Here is a 19,793-nt window from a genome sequence, read left to right as displayed (position 1 = left end):
TCATGAACGCATGAACCAATTGTTCTGCATTTGTCAATGAGAGCATATGGCGTAATTTAGATATATTTTTAAGATGGAAAAATGCAGTTTTACAGATACTAGACACGTGACTTTCAAATGAAAGATTGGTATCAAAGAGCACACCCAGGTTCCTAACCGACGACGAAGACTTAACAGAGCAGCCATCAAGTGTTAGACAGTATTCTAGATTATTACGTGAGGAAGTTTTTTGTCCAATAATTAGAAACTCTGTTTTTTCAGAATTTAGAAGTAGGAAATTACAAGTCATCCAATTTTTTATATCCGCTATGCATTCCGTTAATTTTGTGAATTGATAAGTTTCGTTAGGTTTTGAAGAAATATAGAGCTGAGTATCATCGGCATAACAGTGAAAGCTAATGCCATGTTTCCTAATGATATCTCCTAAGGGTAGCATGTACAGAGTGAACAGCAGCGGTCCTAGTACTGAGCCTTGTGGTACGCCATACTGAACTTGTGATCGATGAGACATCTCATCATTTACTGCTACAAATTGATAACGGTCAGATAAGTATGATTTAAACCATGCTAGTGCATTTCCCGTAATGCCAACATAATGTTCTAATCTATTTAAAAGAACGTTGTGGTCGATGGTGTCAAATGCAGCACTAAGATCGAGTAACACTAATAGCGAGATACAACCACGATCGGATGATAAGAGCAAATCATTTGTGACTCTAACGAGAGCTGTCTCGGTACTATGGTACGGTCTAAATCCTGACTGGAAATCCTCGCAGATATCATTTCTTTCAAGAAAGGAACACAGTTGTGAGGATACTGCCTTTTCTAATATCTTTGACAGAAAAGGTAGATTCGAGATCGGCCTGTAATTGACTAATTCTGAAGGATCAAGTTGCGTTTTTTTAACAAGCGGTTTAATCATAGCCAGCTTAAAGTTTTTTGGTACGTATCCTAGAGACAAAGACGAACTAATGATATTAAGAAGAGGATCTATGACCTCTGGAAGTATTTCTTTCAGTAGCTTAGTCGGTATAGGGTCTAACATACATGTTGTAGATTTAGATGATTTAATGAGTTTAGTAAATTCTTCCTCTCCTATAGCAACGAATGAATCAAATTTTTCCTCAGGGAGACTACAATGCACTGCCTGATGTGATACTGTAGTAGACGGTTGCATAGTTATAATTTTGTCCCTGATATTATCAATCTTATAAGTGAAGAAGTTCATAAAGTCATTACTGCTGTGTTGCTTGGAAACTTCGGTGCTTGAAGCTTTATTTTTCGTTAGTTTAGCCACCGTTTCAAATAAATACCTAGGATTATGTTTATTTTCTTCTAATAGGGTTGAAAAATAAGCAGATCTAGCAGCTTTTAAAGCCTCTCTGTAAGTAATTGAGCTCTCTTTCCATGAAATGCGAAATACCTCTAGTTTTGTTTTCTTCCAGTTGCGCTCCATTTTTCTGGCTGCTCTCTTAAGGGCCCGAGTGTGCTCGTTGTACCACGGCGTTGGACTATTTTCTTTAATCTTCTTTAAGCGCAACGGAGCAACTGTGTCTAAAGTGCTGGAAAAGAGAGAGTTAAACGTTTCTGTTGTAATATCTAGTTCTTCTAAGCTATCTGAGATGCTGAGATGATGAAACTGATTAGGAAGATTATTAATAAAGCAATCTTTAGTAGCAGAAGTGATAGGTCTCACATATTTGTAACACGGAGTCGGCTTTGCAGCCTTGGCTAAATGAAGTTTACACGAGACTAGGTAATGATCTGAGATGTCATCGCTCTGCTGCAGAATTTCAACGGCATCCACATCTATTCCGTGTGATAATATTAGATCTAGAGTATGATTACGACGATGAGTAGGTCCTGACACGTGTTGTCTAACTCCAATTGAATTTACAATGTCTTTAAATGCCAATCCCAATGCATCTTTTTCATTATCGATGTGTATATTAAAATCACCAACAATTAGTACTTTATCTGCAGTCAATATTAATTCTGATAGAAAGTCCGCAAATTCTTTGATAAAGTCTGTATGGTGCCCTGGTGGCCTGTATACAGTAGCCAGCACAAATCTCAAACGTGATTTATCGTTTACACTATATATTTTTACATTAAGCACCAATGCTTCAAAAGAATTATATTTAAAACTTGATTTCTTAGTGGTTTTGAAACTATTACTATAAATTACAGCAACACCACCCCCTTTGCGTTTCAGACGAGGCTCATGTTTATAACAGTAATCTTGCGGGGTGGACTCATTTAAAGTAATGTAATCGTTTGGTTTTAGCCAGGTTTCTGTCAAACACAGCACATCTAGGTTATTATCTGAAATCATATCGTTAACAACGAGTGCTTTTGAAGTAAGCGATCGAATATTCAGCAACCCAAGCTTTAGCATTTGCTCATCTGTATTATAGCTGTTTTTTATTTGTTGAACATCAATTAAATTTTTAACCTTAGTTGGGTTTAAACGTTTTTTGGATTTCCAAATTCGGGGAACAGACACAGTCTCTATATGATGATAGCTAGGTGAAAGAGGCTCTATGTGATAGGATTTATCTGACCTTGGTGACGCGAGGCCGCTAGCAGACGGTCGGTTTAGCCAGTCTGTCTGCTTCCTGACCTGAGCCCCAGATTGTCATGTTTGAGCTCTAAGACTATGAGCCATATTACTAGAGAGAAGAGCAGCACCATCCCAGGAGGGATGAATACCATCTCTTTTCAACAGGTCAGGTTTGCCCCAAAAACTTTTCCAATTGTCTATGAATTCTATATTATTAAGCGGACACCACCGAGACAGCCAACCGTTAAGCGAACATAATCTACTAACTATCTCATCACTCCTGCGAACAGGAAGGGGGCCAGAGCAAATTACAGTCCTTGACATCGTACTTGCAAGTTCACACACCTCTTTAATATTAATTTTGGTGATCTCCGACTGGCGGAGTCGAACATCATTAGTGCCGACATGAATAATGATCTTAGAGAATTTACGATTAGCATTAGCCAGCACTTTTAAATTTGCTTTGATGTCAGGCGCTCTGGCTCCCGGCAAACATGTGACTATGGTGGTTGGTGTCTCTATTTTCACGTCCGTGTAATTGAATCGCCAATAACTAGGGCACAATCATTCTCAGTGGGTGTTTCACTGAGCGGGGCAAATCGATTTGTTATGGTAATCGGAACGGAAGAGTGGTTTTTAGATCCGCGACTAGAGCGATCCCTCACTGTCACCCATTTGCCCGGCTGCACGGGCTCTACTTCAGCCGGAACCACGCCATGTAAAGTGTTCACTAGATGCGCATCCAAAACATCTAAAGCACTAGCACTCTTACTATCCTCAATTAAAGTTTGGATGCGTGTTTCTAATTCTGAAATCTTCTCTGTCAACCTAACTGTCTCCTTACATTTATCACATATAAATCCTATATTGTCGACAGAGAAGGCTATACTAAACATGTGACATGAAGTGCAAGTGACAATAACAGGACAAGACATTACTCACCATTACATTACTTCACAAGTGAAACTAGGGACAACATCTATTTAGAGTGTTACGTATGCTGCCCGCCTGATGCTAATTTAGCAGCATATATCAAGTTTGATTTTCATTAGCAATACCTCTTCTAGCTAAGTTATCATTAGTCACCAAAAAACATTTGGTCTCATTACACCTTGCAATGTTTTCCGTTACGTTTCATGCGTCCATTTGGGGTTCATTATCATTGAAGACATTTCAAGCTTCTTAGCTAATGTTACATTTTAGCATCAGCTTGGTAGAGACGGGCTCTGGTATATAACAGGTGAAAACCGGATCGGATCTGTGGGTAGAGCTAACTATCAAACGCTAACAGCTACGGTTAGCCATCGCTAACATTAGCACGTTTATCGAACAGCCTTCGATACATTTCTATGTTATAACTTCCCGAAAAAACTACACAAACATATAAAACAAACTTCTAGCGAAATACTAACAGCATCTTACTTACCAATCCAAAAGAAATGTTGCAAGTTCGGAGTCGAACCTCATTTCTTTCATGTCCATTAGTTGTCTCCAGCGATGGAAAGCAGTGCCAATGTTTACTCTGGTTCTGTTCCTTTTTTTATCAGATTTTATTTGCGATTCCGAGCTCGGTTTTTTCCCTGCAGCGGGTGGTTGTGGTGGTGGTAAGGGTCTCTTGCCAAGGGCTTCAGCCATTCTTCCGCTCTCTTCCCTGAACTGAAATGTAGTAGTGGGCTGTACTTTCCACACGATTGACATCAGGCTCAAGTACGCCCACAAGCCGTGCGAGTTATTCATGTATTGCAGTTTGGCTGGTGGTTATGTACCGCCTCCCATGGCCAAAACTGGTATTATGACACCTGTCGGGCTGTGGCTAGTAATTTAGCATGTTAATTCAGGTTGATAACTCTGCAGCACTATAACTTGTCATTTTTTTAATGACATCATCGCCCTTATTTCTTCTCATTCTTTTGATGCGTGTAGCTCATTTTTTGGATATTTTTACCTCAATTCTTACACATGGCACCTTTAAAGTCACGTTGGACTTCCTCAAAACACAGCTCACGGAGGTAAAGGAGCAACAGATCCGTATTTTGGATTTGGTGAAGGAGGTCCAGTCTCTTCGCATCCAGATAGCGGAGAAGGACACGAAAATAGTGCAGCTGGAGAACCGGGTTGCAGACCTCGAACAATATTCGAGGATGAATGACATCATAATAACCGGGTTAACAGTGAAACCCCGATCGTATGCTCAAGCGGTAGACGCAAACATCAGGGATCCAGCAGCTGAGATTGACACCAGCTCGACAGAGCAACAAGTGGCGAGCTTTCTACAATCAGTAGAAGTCCACAGTAGTCGTTTATGCGCGTGAACTCGACAATCGACTACTGTGGACTTCGACCGAAAACAGGAAGTAAATACAGGTATGTGCGCTGGCTGAATTAACATCACTTTTATTCATATCTTTCACATACTGCAGTCAGATTCACCGTGTTCACTCTGAAGGAATCACTCACATGGCTGGGCACTTGTAATGACACATCAAGGATGTTAAGAGGCTAAAAGCAGGTTTAAAACTTGCCCCATTGACGTCAACAGGGTGCAAATTTTAAAAAGTGGATAACACGGTGTAGGCAACACCGATTTTTGTCGTTGTTCTCTGTACTGACAGCACTCCAAATTTACAAAAAAATTTGCTCAATGTTAAAATTGACCGGAGTTCTCCTTTAATAAGTGACATCAGTGATCATTTGCCCATATTTACAGTGTTTGATAGCGATTGTAAGCCTCATCAGGAACCATTAAGCAAATTCAAAAGATTAAGATCAGAAGAATCCTTGAATGTTTTTAAGAATGATTTATTTGCACAAAATTGGGATGGTGTATATGATAAGAGCAATGTACATGATGCCTATGATGAGTTTATGAGAATATTTAAAAACCTATATGACAAAAATTGTCCATTGAAGAAAATATGTACAATTTCAAAGAAAAAAGGACATCCCTGGATTACAAAGGGATTGAAAAATGCAATCAAAAAGAAGAATTTGCTTTATAAGGAGTTTTTTAAACAAAGAACTAAAGAGGCGGAAAATAAATATAAGAAATATAAAAATAAATTGACTAATATCTTGAGAAAAACTAAGAAAGATTATTACAATAAATTAATAGAAAATAAGAAATCTGATGTGAGGAAAATTTTGAAAATATTGAATAAAGTAATAAAAAAATCTTCTGGCCAGTTAAGTTATCCTGAATATTTTAATATGGGAGACAAAGACAATTATAATATGACAGAGGTGGCAAATACTTTCAATGCATTTTTTGTTAATATTGGGAAAGATCTGGCAGAAAATATTCCTGACCCCAGAAATGATCAATATGGTTATTGCTCTATTGAAAGAAATTTAAATGCAATGTTCCTTTCTCCGGTGGAGGAAAGCGAGATAATTCAAATTGTTTCAAAATGTAAGAATAAAACTTCAAATGATTGTAACAATGTTGATATGACGGTGGTGAGAAATGTTATTGATGCCATTTCAAAACCTCTTACCTATATTTACAACTCATCATTTCAATCTGGCACATTTCCTAATCAAATGAAAATAGCAAAGGTCATTCCGCTCTATAAATCTGGAGACAAACATCAATTTACAAACTATAGACCGGTTTCTCTGCTTCCACAATTCTCAAAAATTCTAGAAAAACTTTTTATCACTCGTCTTGACAACTTTTTGGAAAAAAATAATATACTTAATGAATGCCAGTATGGATTTAGAGCAAAAAGGGCAACATCACTTGCATTGTTAGACTTTATAGAAGAAATATCAAGTTCAGTATGTGGGATTGCAAATTTATTAAAATGTTTAATTTAGGTTTACACTGAATTTAGCATGTTAAGTTTAGGTATAAATTATTATTAGCAGAGTTTTCTAGCAAAAAGACTCCGGTCAGTCCTGTTTTACTGAAACTCTTAATGACTCTCGGAGTTTGTGTTTTAGCAAGAGTCCTGCCAGTCCTGTACTCGGGTCTCAGCATTTGAATAGATATGCTGAGTGAATTAGGGTGGGCAGCACTCTCAGTCTAGAACCGGTTCCTAAACCTGTCTTTTTGGTTCCTGCCCCTAAATGTATATAAACTGTAAGAGAACATTTAACTTATGACTTAACACTTAACACTTGGTGACTGCAGCTACCGACAGCTCGTGTTTTCAATAAACAATCCTGCTGAAGAAACAATCAAGTCTCCTGGGGCCTCATGTACAAAGACTTGCGTTGAATTCATACTAAAACATTGCGTACGGACAAAGCTGTAAATGTGCGTACGCACAAAAAAACCCAGATGTATGAATCTCTGCGTACGAAGGATCCCACGCATATTCTCTTTGTACATCCCAGTTAACGTAAAATTGAGCGCACATGCACGAGCACAACGCCCCACCCAGTCTCCTCCCTTAATTAAATTAATTTAAATATGGTAATGAGTCCACTTTGGCAAAAGAAACAGTAAGAAATCGTGACAAGAAACGAAACTTTACAGAAAGTGAATTGGAGGTGCTACTATCGGAGGTAGAAACGAAAAAAAAAATGTTTTATTTGGAAGTATGTCCTCCAGAATTAATAACAAAATGAAAAAAAATATGAGTGGGAGAGTTTGGCTGATGTCGTCAATGCGGTGGGATCTGAAAGTCACACTGTAGAGTAGACTGCTACAGTTGAGAAACTTTTTTGCGTTTTGATTTTTCATACAAAAATAGACACTGAAAAGTTGAGACACCAATTTATAATGATGTGAAGGTAACTAACCATTCATTGAAAATATTAAAAATAAAGACAAATAAAGAAAATAACAATTGGGCAACATTTTTGTTTATTCATCCATTTATATTCATTCATTTTATTTAAATTAGCACTGGTTAAAATGTATAAAGCAGGAACAAGATATGTAGCAATATTTATTAATAATACACAGTTTAAATATCACAAATATCACATTTTATTTTCATTTGTGTCCTATGCTGGCTATTACGGCGTTTAAACTGTTATCATAACACTGAACAACTAAACAGTGTGTTTCCTAATAGAACTTTATCGAGGGTACAGTAGATAAGTGTCTCAACTATCCCCCGCTGGCCATCTCGCACATTTCTCTAGATTTTGCATTTACCTTGCATGACACAATAGCCTACCATGAAATATGCCAGTTTTTAGGGCACAGAATAACGTTTGTGGTGATACCAGTTACGTTTAACAGTCACATAAAGATAATAAGCTATTCATTGTGGAGAGTGCATGGTGAAGTGAACGTCATATCTTAGAAAAAAAAAAAAAAAATTCCGGATATCTTCGGATCGGAGACGCGTCCGTTGTTCAAATTTCCCACGATCAAAGAGGACACTAATACGCACGTGCACATCAAAAATCACAACTTGGCTTGCTGCGAACGCAAGTTATTTAAGGTGTCTCAACTGTACACCGTCTACCCTAAATGACCTTAAAAAGAAATGGTCTGATATAAAGGTGGACATTAAACCAAAGCTGTCATTGCCATAGACTAAGGGTTGTATCAGTTTGCATATGCTTTTATATGTTCTTACTTAATTGCAAAATTTATAGAAGAATATTCCCATAAGGCTCGTGTGACAATATATGACAATTATTTTATAAATAGCAAATTAATAGTAATGCTTCCCACGGTTGGTGGTGCGATCCGGGTGCGATAGACTTGTAGAACAATTCGTTGTGTAATGTTTGCAACTTCACTTTATTGCCTGTAAGAGTCGCCAACGGACAAAAACAATGAGAAATGTACGTACGCCAGACATGAAATTGGCATGGAGGAACGCACATTCTCGCGTTAAATTCACTGTTAGTACATCCGACCGTGAGCGTGAAAGCTGGCGTACGCAAAGTTTTTGTGCGTACGCAAGATTGATACATGAGGCCCCTGGTCTTCGATTCTGAGTTTACAACAATTTGTTGCCGCGACCCGGATGGAGAAAAAGGAAACTCAAAGAACTTCAAGCTCAAAGATCTGAATCGTGAAACTTCAAGCACAACAAAAGATCTGACAAAGATTGCCAGACTGAATCTTTCCAGCTTCCTCCAGATTGAAAACTTCAAGCTCCAAAAAGATCTCAAAGCCTGACTGAGTTCCAGACTGAATCTTGAAACTTCAAGCTCAAAGATCTCAACAAAGCTGACTGAGTTCCAGACTAAATAGTTCTGTACAACCAACGATTCGGTGAGTTTCACTCCATTCAAAGAACCGCTACAGACCAGTATATGTGTTTATCCTCTGCGCCGTTCAGAGAAGAGTTAACAGACTAAGTGATTTAACTAAGTTAACTAAGTGATCCTCTAAAAAAGTTTTTTTTTAGAGATGAAAGATATCCTCTGCCAGTCAGGGAAGATTAACATTACAAGTTAATATTGTTTTATCCTCTGCTTTATCAGGGACGGTTAGCATATGTGCTAATATTTTGGTTTATCCTCTGTTTCAGGCAGGGAAGATTTTAGCGTAAATTGCTAATATTTTGTTTATCCTCTGTTCTTGTAGGCAGGGAAGTTAAGTGTGAAGTGTTGGTCATTTGGAGAGTTTACAATAGCTGATGTGTTAACAAGTGTACCTTCTGTGTAGACACTAGAGAGAAGTTTTAGTGTTTTTGATTGTGTGACAAAGAAAACTCACAAAAAATGTTTAGGAAAAATGCTAGACTGATCCCCACTACTGAAAAAGATGGTCGTGCAACTCCTTTGTGGTCAGAAAATGAATTTAAAAAATTTTTAGGAGAACAAATGGAACTAATAGTCACTGAAAAAGTTAGACAGGAACTCACCCAGACAAAACTTGGTCAGTAGATGAGTGTAAAAAGGTGCTTGGAGCAAGCATCCGCAAAAACAATGTGAAGGGCATTATTTGTTGTCACAGAGAATGAGCTAGAGAAACAGATCAATGAGCTCCGTGCTAGAATATCTTCGTTGACTAAGAAATTGAACCGCAACAAAGCTATAGGAAAAACTGATGTAGAAGAAGTTAGTCAGCCGGATAACATTTACCCTGATTTACAAGCTTTCTTTGAAACAGATGAAGCCATTCAATCAGTAACTGATGAGCCTGTAGACTCAGTAAAGGTATGTGGGGCAAGGAGAAGATCTCAGGGAATTGAGGGAACTGAAAATGTTCCTCTCAACTCTTCTGTTGTCCAAATACAAACTGTTGCCAAAGCACTAGGCCCTAAAGATGTAGAGAGACTATCCCAGAGTTTGCCCTGAGCACGCACAAATTTTTCTGAATTTAGAAGAGCATTGATCAGTAAAATGCGTCTTTACGACATGTCGTTGCCAGAAGTTACACAGCTGATGTCACAAATTCTAACTGAATCTGAATTCAACAGTTTTGAGTCTGCTGTTATTTCTGAACTGCAACATGCCAGTAAAGGCGATTTGAGAGAAGGTGTTTTAAAAATCCTAAAGAATCTTTTAGGACCCAAAATAGATTGGTCAAAAGTTACTAGATGTGTACAAAAGAAAGGAGAGACTATAAGTGAATACACTGAAAGATTTTGTCAGGCAGCGGCAACGTACAGTGGAATAGTAGAGGATTCTGAAAGTGTACTAGATGATAGAGGAGCTCTAATCCGTATTTGGGCAGATGGTCTTATAGCTGAGTACAGATCAGCCTTGCCATTCCTCGAAATTACGTGGGCTAACGGAACTCTCAGAAGTAACCTAGACAGGTTAGCTACATGGGAAAGAGATGCTGATGTTAACCCTTGTGTGGTGTTCATATTTTTGTTACTCAGCCAGTGTTCGTGGGTCTGGTGGACCCGCTGCATTTTTGGGTTTTTAATTCAACACAATCAAAAATATTATGTTAAAATACTCAACATATGTTTACTTCATCCCAATTACAAGCAATATAAACAGCATATATGGTTAATATTTTCTCTTTACCTTTGTTAGATCACATTTAAGAATTGCAACCTCGTGTGGGAATGGCAGGAGTAGAAACTCAAAACTCACTCTTGCACTCTTTCACACTTACACACAATCTCTCTCTCACACGCACGCACACACACACTCATGCACACACATACACACACCCACAACACACACACAGACACACACAACACACACCCACAACACACACACACAGACACACACAAAACACACACACACACACACACACACTCACTTGGATATGTGGTGTACGGTCACTCTCCATAGGCATAATGGTTTTTCTAATGTACAAACTGTATAATCTATCCCCCTACACGAACCCTACCCCTAAACCTACCAATCACAGAAAACTTTTGGCATTTTTTGAATAAAAAACAACAACATTTAGTATGTTTTTTAAGCCGTTTGGTTTGAGGACACAGATGTCCTCATAAACCATGTTTGCATCGGACCCCTTCCTGACGTTGGCTCCAGGCCTGTTAATGGCATGAGAAAAAGTAGATGTGACAGGCCTCCGCCCAGTCGAACAGGTTAAGGCGATGTACTAGAAATCCTTTGGGGTCTCCCCACGCAGGTTCGAATCCTGTAGACTACGTTTGACAGCATGCGCCTGCTTTAGGTTGCAAGCTTGTGGAGGCCTTGCTAAAAGTTTATAAAAAGAAAAAAGTCACTGTGAGAATATTACCCTTGAAAAGGGTTAGGTTGGTAAGAAACGGTTTTGTCTGCAAGCTAAAGATGACAAGGGCCCTTTTGTACGCAGCGACACATCAGGGAGACCGGTAGCTCGCCGTGATTGTATAGTGGTTAGTACTCTGCGTTGTGGCCGCAGCAACCCAGGTTCGAATCTGGGTCACGGCAAGTCACGGGTCACGGCACTTGAAATTGAGCTCCACCTCACCCCGTCCTTCAGACCACTTTCTTTTCCTATTTTTTTGCACGGTGCGCCCTTGACGTGCTCTTGATGTTTGAGTGAATTGCCACTGGGACCTTCTTTGAGAGCATGAGCTCTCAGGTTTGAACCCTTAGAGAAAAGACTGAAAACGAAACGCTCCCGTTTAGTTTGGAAGAATATTGCTTCAGAGAGAATATGGTGCTGGTATATTTTCTAATCGCCAGGTGTCAGTACACTCGCTGGCTGTTACCTAGAGTGCAGTGGACTTGCTATTTTCTCCAAACAACTGCGCCTTTGAAGCAAGTTTACAATAACCATAAGAGCATTAAAGCGTGTCAAGGTGCTTTCCAGACAAGAAGCTGTGAGTTTTTGTTCTTTTTCCTAGCATTATTGTCGGTTGATTATTATTATCCGTCTAATAGGCTGCATTCCCACGAATGCGCAAATATATTTTGACATAGCAGACGTTTGAACGGCCGTTCTTAATCGTCGAAGAAGGGAGCGCGATGCATGGGAGAAACGTCTGTTTTTTCAGCCGCTACCATTCATTTCGCTGCGCGTTCCCATGCAACGCGCACGCGACATGAGAAAGGGCCCGGATAGCTCAGTCGTAGAGCATCAGACTTTTAATCTGAGGGTCCAGGGTTCAAGTCCCTGTTCGGGCGATCGAGCCTCTTTATTTTGTGGAGCGCTACGTTTTGCTGTCGAGTTCTTGCTGACCTGCGCTGGCCTCGGGCAGCGACGCTGCAAGGCACCAAGCAAAATGACGTGCCCCCTTCGGCCAGCTTGTAGTCGTGGCCGAGTGGTTAAGGCGATGGACTAGAAATCCATTGGGGTCTCCCCGCGCAGGTTCGAATCCTGCCGACTACGTTTGACAGCATGCGCCTGCATTAGGCTGTAACCTTCTGGAGGCCTTGCTACAACCTGGTCAGGGTTGTCTTTGTGTCACTTTTCGAGACAGCCAGCACGTCTGTCTGTGCCAGTAGCACTTTTAGCCAGCGGCCGAGCTTCAGCAACCTGATGGGTTGAGGTTCTATGCCCGACCAGTGTGCCTTCGATGGCGGTACCTGACATCCAAAAGTCTGTAAAATCTATCCAATACAATGACGAGTTCCTTCTTTTAAAAACCAATTACGTTACGAGCTCCATTTTTGCCCGTCCAATGAAATGGCAAGGTCCATTTTTCATAGACCAATCACCGCACATAGTCCATTTTTGTCCATCTTTGAGCAAATTCCATCCAATCTCCGCTCATATTCTCTCCATTTTTGTCAGTCCAATGAAATGGCAAGGTCCATTTTTCATAGACCAATCACCGCACGTAGCACAATCTCCGGTGTTAGGCTATTTATATACCGCAAGCTGCTCAGGTATGTTATTTATAGTTATTATATTTATTGTTATTTACAGTTATTGTATTTATCGTTAATGAAATGAATGGCTTACGTTTTCTGTATTTTAGGAATAGCAAGATTGGCTCCGTAAAATTACCTTACGATTACCTCAACTGATAAGGTAAATTAATTGTCATTGTGTAAATAATAGGGTAACTTAGCTGCTAAGTTATCAGTTGCTAGGCTAATTGCCGCAGCTCTATTTGTAATGTAAATAGTTTTATCCGGTGTTGTCTGACTTTGTGTAACTTCAGTCAGCAAGCAAACCTTATTGTTTTTTTAACGTCACCTAACTTATACCTAACTTATTTTTGTCAGTAACGTTAATTATTATTATTTTTTTCTGACAGCATTACTTGCAATTATACAAGATAATATAGTAAGATAGCATATTTGATAGTGTATGTTACTTCATGGGACATGGATAAATCAATGTACAATAAAGCTCATTGTACTAAATTGATTATCTGAACACACAAAATAAATTTGGATAATGTTTAACTTTTGGGTGTTTTGTTTAACCTGTGGTCAAAAATGACCAGTCATTAGAAGTGAATGAATGAATGAGAATATAATAAATGTATAAAAATAAATTCAGCCACATGCCCATTTATCAGATGGACACAGTTGAAATAACACAATGTTTAATCTGAGTATTTGTTATAGTCAAAATAATCCATACATTATGCTTTTTACTCCAAAACAAGTTATATGAGCCCAGGTCAATGAGGCATACAGGCCATAAATAGCAAATAGAAGTTCAAAACTTGTAGGCTAATGTTTACAAAAACTTAAGTTGAAAAGATCTATCACAACATTAGGTGATGATATACAGTATGTATTATTTTGGATTTATAAACTGCTATAATGTGGCGGTCATTTTAGACCAGGAACACAAAACTAGCTAACATGAAATGAACACAACAGGAGGGTTAATGCCGTATTGCCGGGCTACAATGGCAGTTAGTGTAACATGTCCTGTATTGTTTCAGGCAACGACATGGCTTCAACTAAGTCACACAAAGGCATGAGCGATGCTGACTGGCTTGCGCGTCTGGAGAGTTTTGCCCGAACAGGAGTTTGGCCATCGAGGGAGGGGAATAGACCTTCTCCCCGACAAAAAAGATGGCATAGTTGTATCAGAAGGTAAATTATGCAGCTAGATTCATGGGTGAACTAATAAACTCGTATAATAATAAATTGTGATATTTTTATTTATGTGTATGGATATGTAATTATTTACAATGTAAATACACAGTTTTGAGAAAACATGGACTACAGTGTCATAGCTACACTTTATGTTCACAGATAGAAAAATGCCCTCTGCAAATGAGGGGGCAGACCACCCTTCTGAAGGAAGCTCAGAAGTGTATTTGTGGATTTCACAAGGTAACTTCAATTAGCCTAGTTCAAGTTGCATATGTTCATGTGTTTGCAATATCAATGTGTCTTTATATCTAAAATTAGGCATTAGGAGGACTGTATAATATTATGTGTGTAGTATATCTTAATGCATGTATCACAGGTTCATCCACCAGTCACAGTGGATGCATCACAGAGCGCCCCTTCCCAAAGCACACCCTCCATCAGTGATGTGTCACATCCTGCAAAGAAACCCAAGCTGACTTTGTCAATGGTGAGCAGACCTTACGATTGCAGGTATCACTGCAGACATTGAAACATCTCAACATTTTCCTATATTTTCCTAACATTTTCCTTTCAGTTTGAAAAGTCAAGGTTTGGAGGCTCACATGTGGCAGCAGCGAAACCAAATTTAAGCATCCAGAGGAAAACCTCTCAGGTTAATATGAAAGACATCATGACTTATTTTATCATGACACTACATCATTTTATTTCATAAAAAAATGCAATCCCCTTAACAGATTAATCATAACGTTTGACTCCACAGACATTAGAGCACTCCAGTTCAGCCGCAGCTTCATGCCCACCCTCTGATCCTTGTCCTCCTCTATCCCCCAAACCTCATCGGCCTGTCATCAAGTCCTCCTCTTCCTTCTTCCTTCCTCCAGCTCAGAGATCACAACACACCAAAGAAACAGCAACACCATCGATTCATTCTGAGTTTGCTGTTGTGAGGAGCCCAGTAAGATGTCATTCAAAATATAAACATGCCTTTGTCATTTAATGCTCTCTTAACTTTTATTTAAACCAATGTTTTTGATAATATCAGCAGCAGGTCTCATCTCAGCCAGAAGACCCTGCAGATCTCCCACTACTGTGGCCACAGACAATGCCACAGCAGGACCAGAAGTGGGTGTCGGAAGCACTTTTTAGGGTTGGTGCAAAGGGTAAACTGGAGCTGCGTGAAAATCTGCAGTTGTGGTATCACCCCCCACCACCAGCCCTGTTGTATCACCAAGCTCCAGCACCTGATCGATTTTTTTCACAGCGGCTCTTGCTCTGGATGCCATATAGGCTATGGAAGGTGCGGCTCCAGTGTACTAATCCTGCCTGTGCCAGGCATCAGCTGTGTGGTGGTGGTCTGCACAGGAGAGTACGACAGGTGTTAGATATTGACAGATACTACAACCTGGTGACAGAGACCCTGATCTGTACCAGATGTAGAACCAGCTACCTGTCCTGGAGTCATGCTGTGTTGCAGCAGTTGGACCTGGCCCATCGATCTGAATTCAGGATCATCCTCACACGCAAGTAAATATTTTGCAGCTCATATGCTACATTTTTTGATAAATACTTCTTACAATAATTAGATACCTGATAATAAGATACTTGAATAAATACTTTTTTTCCAAGGTATGCCTGTGACATTCGAGTTATTCGCTTGTTGCGTGAGAGGGGCATGGGGAATGGCCCAGTGAGGATCATCGGCCAGCTGAGGGAGAACCACAGTGAGGAGTGGTTAAAACGTGTGGCTCGGGACACATCAGAGTGTGTGGCCTTTTTAGATAAGCCTGGCCTGCAGCCACTGCACTTCCAGGAACCACCACCACTTGCTCCAGTACCCAGCTACAAATGGCTCCTCACTGTATACAGTCAGGACATCCTCAACAGGCTCGATCACATCAAGGCCAGCATCACATCCACGTATGGATCAATTTTAAAAATGGATTCAACTAAGAAGGTTAGATGAGCTGCTTTAATGACTGTACTCCTTTCTATAATGAATTGTTAGACCAAAATAGCTTTATTTTTCAATGTTACTGATTTGGATGTATGTTGTATTATTTGCTATGTTTATTGTTTCTTTTAGATCACCAAGAAGTTGAGTGGGCCTGCGAAAGGCACAGCACAGTGGCTTACCTCAGTAGGCAATGAGGTAGGTCAGGTGCTGATGAGTGTCCTGACTGCGAATGAAGGGGCTGGGTTAGACCTCATGGCTGCAGGGCTGATGGAGAGGTACCAGAGAGCTGGTGTTGATCCTCCCACTATCCTGTATGTGGACTGTGACTGTTGCAAGGAAGTGGGAGAGACTAAACTGAAGAGACGGTTCAGCAGCTGGCCCGATGTCATCGTTCGCCTAGACATTTGGCATTTTATGCGCCGTTTGGCAGTAGGGTGCACCACTGATGCCCACCAGTTGTACCCTACTTTTATGTCTAGGTTGTCGTCCTGTATTTTTCAGTGGGACGCAGGGGATCTCACTCTGCTGAGAAGGGCCAAGCGGGAGCAACTCACCCAACAGGGCTGGCCTGCAATGACAGCGGCAGAGCTTGACCGTCATATAAGCAAAGATGAGCTGGCCCAACACTGCAGGAGGAGAACACGAGGAGAGGAAACCACTATCCGCCTCCTTGATATGCTCATCAGAGAGCTCATGGGTGGCAAGGGGAATGACGCCCTTGGTGTTCCTCTCCTTGACAGTGTGAGGATGCAGCACATCTGGCATGTCCAGAGACGGCACGTCACCTGTATCCAGGACCCTCCAGATGTGCCACTCTACACGGAAACTGGAACCATAAACAAGGGTGGGATGGTTCTAAAAACGTATAGGTGTGCCAGAGGCTCCACATCCCTGGAATCATTTCACTGCCACCTAAACAGATTTATTCCAGGTTTGTCATGACAGATTATACCACATCTTGCCACAAATTCCTGTTTATTTAGATATTTGTTTATATCAGTTAACAGATTATATTTTCTCTTTTGCAGTTTCTTAAAACAATGTTTGGCTTTTTATTTATTTTTCTAGGGAACAGCGCAAACAGCCTGAACTTCCAGATTTACCTCCTGGAAGGTTTGTTACGCTGGAATCAGGACCGGGCTGCTGCTGCTGTTGCAGGTGGAAGTTCAACCCTCCGTACTTACACAGGGGAGCTGGTTTACTCTGTCAATGAGAACTACAACAAGTTGTGTGGCAGGAAATTGGTCCCTTGCTTCACTCCACCTGCAGTATACACAGGTAAATATATTTTGATAAATGCAGTTCACAATGTTCACAAATTCAAGTGTTTCTGGACAAAAATTATGTAATTTTTGACAGATCAGAGAAAAATAATACTACCAGAATTTTTGTACACTGGATTCTGTGTCCTAGGTGTCAGGATAGAAAATAAAATTAATACTAGAATATAGAGTAACCCTGTCTTTTTATGATGCCCTCTGAATTACAGATTTTTTGTTCATGCACAAGCTGACAACAAAAAGATTTACTGCATTTTAATAAACCTTTCTGATTAATTTCCTTTAAAAATGTTTCCTGTTCCAAATATTTCCTCAGGGGAGCTCATTGGAGTGCAATATTTGTTGAGGCAGAATAGTCAGCCCCTGGAGGACATGTGCCCTACCTCCGATAGGACCTCTCAGCTGCTGGAGGAGATAGATGTGGAGGAGCAAGGGGAAGAGGATGAGGGTTTCATTGATTTGTTGGGAGAGGAAGCCACAGTGACAAATCTTGTGGCATTAGATGACTCATTCCTTATAGATCCACCAGTCCCACCCGCTGCACCACTGCCCTGTTTCCAGGCTCCACCAGTGCCCGGTATCCAGACTCCATCAGCTGCACCACTGCCCTGTTTTCAGGCTCCACCAGTGCCCGGTATCCAGACTCCATCAGCTGCACCACTGCCCTGTTTCCAGGCTCCACCAGTGCCCGGTATCCAGACTCCATCAGCTGCACCACTGCCCTGTTTTCAGGCTCCACCAGTGCCCCGTCTCCAGACTCCATCAGCTGCACCACTGCCCTGTTTTCAGGCTCCACCAGTGCCCCGTCTCCAGACTCCATCAGCTGCACCGCTGCCCTGTTTCCAGGCTCCACCAGTGCCCCGTCTCCAGACTCCATCAGCTGCACCACTGCCCTGTTTCCAGGCTCCACCAGTGCCCGGTTTCCAGACTCCATCAGCTGCACCACTGCCCTGTTTCCAGACTCCATCAGCTGCACCACTGCCCTCAGCAATGGTAAAATGTTCTTTTCTAGACCAATTGTTTCTAATTTATTTGCCCTTAAGCAGCAAATCCACAAACTCACTTAACATGTAATTAGCATGTAATTATCTAACCAACAGTTATGTTTTTCCAGGCTGTTGACAAGCACTGCATTCCTGGAATGGATCGGGTGGATGAGTTGGCGGAGTGTCTGGTGGAGCTGCGCACACAGGCGAGCCTCACACTTACCAACCAACAAGTTGCAACCATTGTGGGTTTGTGGCAGAACCTGGACCAATTTGACAAAGACAGGGTGATGTATGCTGCTCGTCATCAAGACAGGCTACTTACAGGACGTTTTAGGTCCCCTAAAAAGAAAGCTGTCTTTACTCCTGGTGTCGACAGCACAAAGAGATGTGTTTTGGGTTCCAGTGGCTCTCCAGCACAGTGGCCTAATTGTTGTCGCCTTGTTGAATTGATTTTCATAAGGTTGTGTGACATCCACCGAAGCCCCAAAAAACAGAGGACACAATCTCTGTCAAGATGGGATCTAATTCTTCGCGATTACAGAAGAATTCGGCAGCTAATTCTGAGCAATGGAACGGTGATGAGCGAAACAACCCTTCAGCTAGTTGAGGTAAATCAGAGGACCCTTACAACGTGGCACAATGAACGTTTAAAGGGTCAGGAGGTCTCAGTGCTGTTGCAAGGGCTGGAGCTTCCTGAAGCACGTCCAGTGGCATTGGATGCTCTGCCTCCAGCACAAGTGCAGCCTGTTGTGCCTCCACAATATAGCCACCAGTTGCATAGCTACCAGATGCCACCAGACACAGCTGGACAGGCAAAGACCAAGTTTAGAAAGATCCAGCCCTCAGCTACCTGTACATCTGCCACAGCATTTTCATTTGAGCCATCAGCCTTACACCCTCAGCGTTCAGCCACATTCAGCCAGCTAAGGACAATTTATCCCAGGCCGACAGCTCCGCACCCATTGGTTCCTGACACACCCACTGCCCCTGTTGTGTCTCAGATGGTACTGTTGCCTTGCCCAGGCCCATTTTCCACCATTAACCCTGGAGCAATTTCCTCTGACCCACCTGCAAATGTCACAGCCACCCCAACCAAACGGTCATACAATCGTACTGTAAATGCAAATAAGTGCAGAAAGTGTGGCCAATTTCGTACACAAGAAACTGGCCATAGCCAGTACAAAGGCAAAATATTTTGCCCAAATAAAGAGACAATTACCAAGGAGCAGTGGTTACAGAATATGAGAAAATAACACTTGTGTGTCTGTGATTTATTCATTTTGCTCTCTTGGTTGGCTCAGCTCTTGTTTTTTTTAATGTTTTTTTTTTTTAATCTTCCAGACAGATTTAATTTTAAAGTATTATACTGTGCATTTTTTTTAAATCTTGTATTATTATTATGAAAACCATTTCAAGTAAAATACAAAAATATGTATATGTGAGTATGTATAAGGATGTATAATTACACTATAATACATATTGAAATATATAATAAATATTAAACAACAATAAACTATTATATATAAGTACAGTGCACATACAAATATTTTTATATACTTATATTTTATATAGTTCATACATTCTTATTTTTTAAACTTATTTTTATGTTTGTGTTCTTTTGTTGTTCCATATGGTGAATTTAGTACTTTTCCACATTTTTCTAATATGTA

Source organism: Squalius cephalus (genome assembly GCF_949319135.1).
Source record: "Squalius cephalus genome assembly, chromosome: 11".
NCBI lineage: Eukaryota > Metazoa > Chordata > Actinopteri > Cypriniformes > Leuciscidae > Squalius > Squalius cephalus.
This window is presented reverse-complemented; position numbering follows the sequence as displayed.